The 7,305-nt window shown below is 33.2% G+C and overlaps 1 protein-coding gene across 1 annotated transcript in view; it reads right to left on the bottom strand.

Annotated features, from left to right (window-relative positions):
- LOC117114277 (Krueppel-like factor 6) overlaps window positions 1–1,080 on the bottom strand; it is a 31,783-nt gene extending 30,703 nt beyond the window's left edge. The window contains exon 1 of the mRNA XM_033257891.1: window positions 925–1,080. The gene's annotated coding sequence lies outside the window, so the exon portion shown is untranslated. The remainder of the gene's footprint in view (window positions 1–924) is intronic.
- Window positions 1,081–7,305: the final 6,225 nt, after the last annotated feature.

Below are 7,305 nucleotides of genomic sequence, written 5' to 3'. Positions count from 1 at the left end.
ATATATATGCATGTATATATATATATATATATATTCAAATTAAGTTGTTGTATACAATATAATTCCTGTCAGTGTCAGGATTTTTTCTCTCACGACCTAAAAACAACGTACTCTCCAAACCTCATAGCGAGCACCTTGTGTGCATGTCTGTCTTGTGAAAGGGTCTGTATACTGTAATGAAGTTCACACTGTATTACTATAGTATTAGTACAGTAATCTTTGACCCATGCCTAAATTGATATGACATAGGCCTATATAGGCATATTTATTATTATAACTTTCGTAGTAATTATTACGTTTCATGTATAATTATTCGAAGTTCATGTAGGCCACAGTTATGACATGTAATAATGAAATCGACTTTTGTTTCCTCTCGAGTCGAACAAATCCACGATTAGTAACTTTTTGTTATGTTATCATTGTTATCTTGTTTTCTGCCCAAATATCTCAACGATAAATACTTACAGAACAAAGTTTGGCCAATATAACATTCATTGTGCGTTCTTAACATATAGGCCTAAACATCATTCAGAATTTTACTAAAAATGTAAAATCGCGCAGTTTCAAGCCACACCCGATAGGCACCGTCTCGGCAACAGTTCTTGGTGGCGCTAGCCTCAATAATAGATCAGCCGACTAAGTAGCAGTAGTTATGAACGGCCTTCTATTAACAATTATCTGTAATAAATATTAGCTTCTCCGTTCCCTGTCTAGCCCATATCCTCTTAGACCATTAAATTCACTCCAAAATATTATACACAAAATAGAACGTCGATAACTTGCCCTAGATCTGCAAAAAAAATTCTTTTGTGGCGTAATAGGGCGTTGGTAGAGAAACTTACAGGATCGCTTTGTTTACAAGCGAGGAGCATGATCACGATGTGAAAACGACTGTCCCTTATAAAAACGTGAACTGAAACCTACCTGGGGTTGCGAGCCAGAGAATAAATCTCAATATCGGTTGTTTTATACATTTCCATTGTCAAAAGTGACATTTCATAGAGAAATTCTAACGAAATGTTCGATTGAAATATAAGCTCCAACGCACTTCACACTCGGGCTACTAGCACTCAATAGTCATCATCGACAGTTCAGTTCATTCGCTGTGTGAGTCTACACCCATTGTGAATATTCATGAGCGCGCGAGAAACGTTTTGAACTGGAGGTAAAAGTTCATTCGCATCGTCGTTGGGCAACGAAACAATACTATTTCTAGTTGGATTTGTAGGGGTTTTTAAAACATTAATCGCCATCCAGGTACTGATAAATATTAGTCATTATCCTGTCTCTTACTCATTCTCTTTTCTCATGTTTTCTAGCGGAGATTAAGCGTATAGCCAATGTCCGCTTGAGTACTGTAAATAAAGCATATGTAATAGCTTATAGACAAGTTATTACACTTGAATGTTTGAGGATATATAATTTAATTTGAATTGATAATATAAATAGGCCTTATCTTTCCTTACCTTTACAAAGACAAGACGCAATTTTAGTGCATTTAATGCAAAGGATGCTGATTAGGGAATATAGAGTATACTTTATGCAGTTTATTAATTAATTAATTTTTTTGAGGGGAGGAGTGAGAGAAAACCATTTTTTCTCATGAGGAATCTGAACAATGCCCATAATGGAAGAGGAATAATCATAGATAGAAGCTATATAGGGCCCAAACCCACTTTTCTTTTATAAGAACCAGCAAAATTTTTCCCAGGCTCAGTGTTTTTTTTTGGGGTTTTTTTTTTTTTGCCAATTTGAGCCTCAAAATGTTCTTATTCTTATTTTACACACTTTTTAATGGTAGAAAATAATTATTGTACAGTATGAAAAAGTGTAACTAAGTTCTTGAATAAACCTAAACTTATCCTAAACTCCCTCAATAGGCCTATGCCGTATGTATATATGTATATATTAGTTAAATTTTTAATTAATTTTAATTTTATTTTATATTACAGTACAGTATATTATATTGGTTTTGGATTTTGTAATGTTAATAATTTTTTTTTTTAGAAGATGAGATTGTGTATTGTAATATTGCATTATATTATATTATGTTGTTATATGTATGTTAAAAGCAAAAAAAAAAAAAAAAAAAAAATACAGTAAAAAAATCCATAGTATGAGCGTGGAGCTATAATAAAATTATTATATCCATGTATGAGCATAGTATAATGTACGTTAGACACCCAACTGAAATATAAAAACTCCTCCCCTTGTAGTGATGGCGCCGGCATTTCCCTGGGTGAGGTGCACTTAACATTGAATTTGGACACATTACTTTAAGAGTTTTTCGGGGGTGATTATGATATTCTCCTGCTTGATGAAAAGTGGGATGGGGAAGGCTACGTACCCATTTCCCCTCCGAATTATGGGCAGTTGTTGATCACAGTAGGCCTAATTTAGCTTACTGTCATATGCATCTAAACTCCGTGATATAAACATCTTCACGTACATTCGCAAACGAACGATGTTAACACAAGGGACTGTCTAATGCGAATCAAGGGTCATAGCCCGAGCTTCCGGGATTGTAGCTTTTAAAGGGAACTCATCTTGACCTTACTATTAGTTCATGGTTTTATTATTTTTCAGTGGTCTGACTTTCTTCGGCTTGAAAACGCAAACCTCTTCAATGGAAAGAGCGTACACATCCATTGCACCCTGGATGAGCATGTAAATGATTAATCCACATTGTAATTAAAGAATTTTTTAGGGCGACTGTTTCTGTCGGGTAGCCTATATTGGCCTGATAAAATACAATACGATAATACTTTATTGCAATTTGATTTTATACAGTACAAATTGAAGTTGAACATTAAAAATTACCAATTAAGAATCTACAGAAAATAAAATCTCGTATACAATTAAAACAAGAGGGACAAAGGGGGAAAATGGAGGACAACCAAACGGATACAAGAACATTAATAGGAATAAAAAAGACTAAAAGCAATTGTGGTTAAAACAACCGGTTAAAACAAAGCATCAGACAAACACCTAAATAAATCACAATAAAAATCAATAAAATTCATAACTATTATAATTATTAACATAAAATTTATTAATTTCTTTTCATTACAGCAAATAAATATATTACGATAATTATCATTAAAAAACAACCAAGAAACGCAATTGGGACACAAAAACAAAAAATAAAAAAGAGAAATAAGAAAACAGCGGAACAAACTATTATTTGGCTGGCAAAGTATTAGTTAAAAGTGGTCATATTATTATTATTATTATTAATCAATTGAATTGTATATAGCCTGTCTCTTATACACATCTAGATGTGTATAAGAGACAGGACTGTTTTGAGAGGATAAAGTGAAATTTGCAATTGACGCTTCATAATAGGCCTAATATTAGTAAGAATTACAATAATTATAATAACTCAATAGTGGGCGAATCCAGAAATTCAAAAGAAAGGTGATCCAGGAAGGGACTTTCACAGACTTTCAGGGACTTCCACCCACATCAGCCCCACCATGGTTGGGGCTGAGATAGATGTCCGAAAATTACACTCTCAGACTTAAATTTAACAATAAATTTCTTTTTTCCATTAAAAAAAAATTAGGAAGGGGGCTTTGAATCTACTGCTCCATGTTTAAAACATTCTTTATCAAAAATAGTCATAATCACGAAAAATGGACACGAAAAACCAGATCACATCCTGAAAACGAAATGTATGCACCTCAGTTACTAAGACATACTCTGAGTCACGTGCCGACTCGATGGAGTTTAATGTTATACCCAGGGAAGGGTGCAGATCTGCTCTGAAAGGTGTGGGGTGGGGAGACATTTCATGAGTCCACACCCACCTCAGACCCACCATGGTTGGGGAGGGGGTTGTGGGGCTCCCACGTTTCCCCCACCCCATGAATACGTCCCTGGTGTATTTCGCTTGTGTCCTTTAGAAAGGCACTTTACCTAAGGTTGTTTCTTTCCACCCAGTAGTACAAACAAGTGGAAACTGGTAGGTTCAAACACAAAATAAAATGATTACAGCTGCAATATTATGGAGTTCTCTCCAGGGCCCCGAGTACAGTATGTGTTCCGTTATTGGGATTGGAATAATGTTAAGCGCATTGAGGTGTCTACAATATGTGCTCTTATAAGTTGATCATTATTAAAATAGTAGGCCTAATTACAAAACTTAAATAAAAAAAAACACATTCAGATATACGTTTTAATCCCACCCCGCCAACTACGATGTAAAAGATATAGAATTAAACCATTGATATAAAACAACATTCACAAAACATATAAGTTATTAAGAAAGTACTAATTTTCTTTGGCACATGTGGGAGCTGGTGTGGAGGGGAGAAATTTCATGTGAAATATAACCGGTTTGGTGTCTGGAGGTCAGGAAGTGCAGTAGAGTTTCAGGGCCTTCTATTCAAAATATAAAACACTTCTGAAAAAAAGGGTACAAAATGACAAAAACAAACACGCCAAATAAATAAATAAATAAGCAGGGACAAATACGCACATAAACACACAAAAATATCCATTAATATATAGAGAAAATATAAATATAAATAAATAAACAGTAATAATATTTATTAACTAAATAAATAAATAAAAATAGCCTATATAAATAAATAGAAAAATGTAAATAAATCTATGTTACATTCGCACTACAATCACAAATAGGCCTATATGATTTATATTTAGATTTAAAAGTAATGCAATTTCAACATTCTCTCATTCTATCTTGCAAAATACAATAAAATAACAAACTAAATATCTCAGTCGTCACGTAATTCATGTTGTGTCCGTATGTTTGCTAAAAGAGAAGGAATAACGCCACCGTTTTTGAGCGTGATAATTTTTCAAATATAAATGCCGCCCTCTCTTTCATTTAAAGTTTAGCAATAATAATATGTATTCGAACAATACTGTACCTTTTTAGATCGGTGGCACTCAAAAATCATTTGGGGCGTTCATAATCAGACAAAGCAAACGCATGCTATTCTTAACTACCTGAACATGAAATAACAAAATTATTAAGCAAAACATAAAAAGTAGTGCTACTGATGAGGCAGGTTCTTCCGCGAAAACAAATATCACAATTGCATGCAAGAACATGCTTCACCTTTCACTACTGCCACTGCTAACTATTACTCAAGGGCGTAGATCTGTTTTGAAAGGCGGGCGATGGGAGGGTGGGAGTCGTGAATCAACACCCACCAACCCCACCATGGTTGGTAGTGAGGTGCAAACAATTGAAGAAATGTACCTCTATTAGATCCGGAAATGACACTCATATATATAGTACAATTCATCATCATAACATCATCATTATTATAGTCAAAATGATGTTCCAACAAATTCCCATCATCTCTTATCAGAAACGGTTATTAATACTTGTTTCATGGCATCATAGCATCATCTTTATTGTACAAGTTGTAGGTAAGGCCCATAAAAAAAATTATTAGTTTATCACCCTCGCGCGCATCACTTTTGGGGAAATCCCGATTTTTTTTTTTTTTTACATTTTTTTTCATTTTAAACGATCTTTCTTTCGTCATTTTTCACTTCAAAAGGCTGAGATTAATAATTAACTAATAATAACTAATAATAATAATAAATAATATAACTAATAATTTTAACTTCATGACATGGAACTGCTGCAGAATACTCCTTCAAATCTGGGTCTTTTATACAGTTCATTCCAACATTTGTCAGGCATCTTCGGTTTAAAGCGCTATATGAATCCAACTATACAACATTAAATATAACCATGGATATAATGTAAGCGATTATTATCCGATTGTTTAATACTAAAAATGATGACAAATTACAAAATTTACATAATAGAGCAGAACGTCTTAAACTTGTGGCTGATCATAGAACAATATAGTTCAAATGCATATTTCTCTTGGTTGGTCTTTTCTTAACGAAAGGAGAAATAAACATTTATTTACCTTAGTTAACAAATGCTTGAGTGTTTCTCTCCAAAACACTTTCACTTCAGTTGACAGTGTTCATAACTATTCTACCAGATCCAACTCTTTAGGAAATTTAATTTTGCCTTAAGTCAGAACTGAATCTAGTAGAAGAACATTTACTTTTAGGGGTTTTCTCAAATTTAGAACGCTGGGGACCGTACTCTAGACAATTATCTTTTCTGCACCAGAACCATTCGTTTATACTGCTTATCTTAGATTTTTAGTTCCCCTTATATATAACCTTTTCATCCAAAACGCGCCCCTTGAATTTTCAAAGTTCATCTATTTCCATAAGCGCCCCCTCAAGTTCCACTTTGTTATCTCTGTTTATCCGTTTGAAAAAGCGTCCCTCAAAAAATGCAAAAAAAAAAAATATATATATATATATTTTTAGCGCCCGGGCGCTTATTCGCGCTGTAATTCTTTTCCATCATTCTTATATGTTAAAGTTTTTTGATATTCTGTGTTGTTTCTCTTGTGATTTTAATGTTTTATGCGTAATGGGCCATTTTGGAGAACAGTAACATTTTACAGAAGAGGTAACCCAGATGAAGAACAAATAGGCCTAAATAAAATAAATAAATGTAATCGGTGCTATGCAACCTACAGCAGAAGAAGTGTCACACTCATTTCTAGGGTTGAACTTTATTCCATATACGCAAACTCGTAACCCCACCCAACCTTACAATGTATTCTATGTAAATTTTACCATTGTTGTTCTAAATTCTGCCAAATTTTCATGTGTCATGTCATCAACCAACGCCTTGTCAAACAACTTCTGACTAGCAACACCCATTATCGGGCGACAGACTTTTTATAATTAGCACTTTTTGTGATTATGCAGTGGAAAGTGTACATAAACAATGTTGATATTTCAAAACCATAATAATTATTGTCGAATTATCGACTCCCGACACGATGTTGTGCATTTCGATACTTGGAGTATGTATTACACTATCTTATCTGAGATTAATCAGTGGACCTTTCGGTATTGTATTTGGTTGCATAAAAACTATATTATATCCATGGTTGCATTATAACTGATCATAAAAAAATATTATTTTGAATATTGCATGTTATTTTGAATCAACATTTGCATGCATATGTAAAAGTGTACAATCTTGTCTACCTCTTCCTCCTAGCGTACTGTTTGTACACTTTTGAAAATTTTAATAATTGTGAACAATCCCTTATTATTGTTATTATTATTAAATCCGAATTTTGATTTCAGTGTAAAGCGCACTGAGACTTTTAGCAAAATACGCTCAATCAAGATCGAATTATTATTATTATTATTATTATTATTATTATTATTATTATTATTATTATTATTATTATTATTATTATTATTATTATTATTATC

This window comes from Anneissia japonica, unplaced genomic scaffold (assembly GCF_011630105.1).
Source record: "Anneissia japonica isolate Jap-2015-1 unplaced genomic scaffold, ASM1163010v1 scaffold2994_len2133135_cov197, whole genome shotgun sequence".
In the NCBI taxonomy this organism is placed as follows: domain Eukaryota; kingdom Metazoa; phylum Echinodermata; class Crinoidea; order Comatulida; family Comatulidae; genus Anneissia; species Anneissia japonica.
This window is presented reverse-complemented; position numbering and strand designations above follow the sequence as displayed.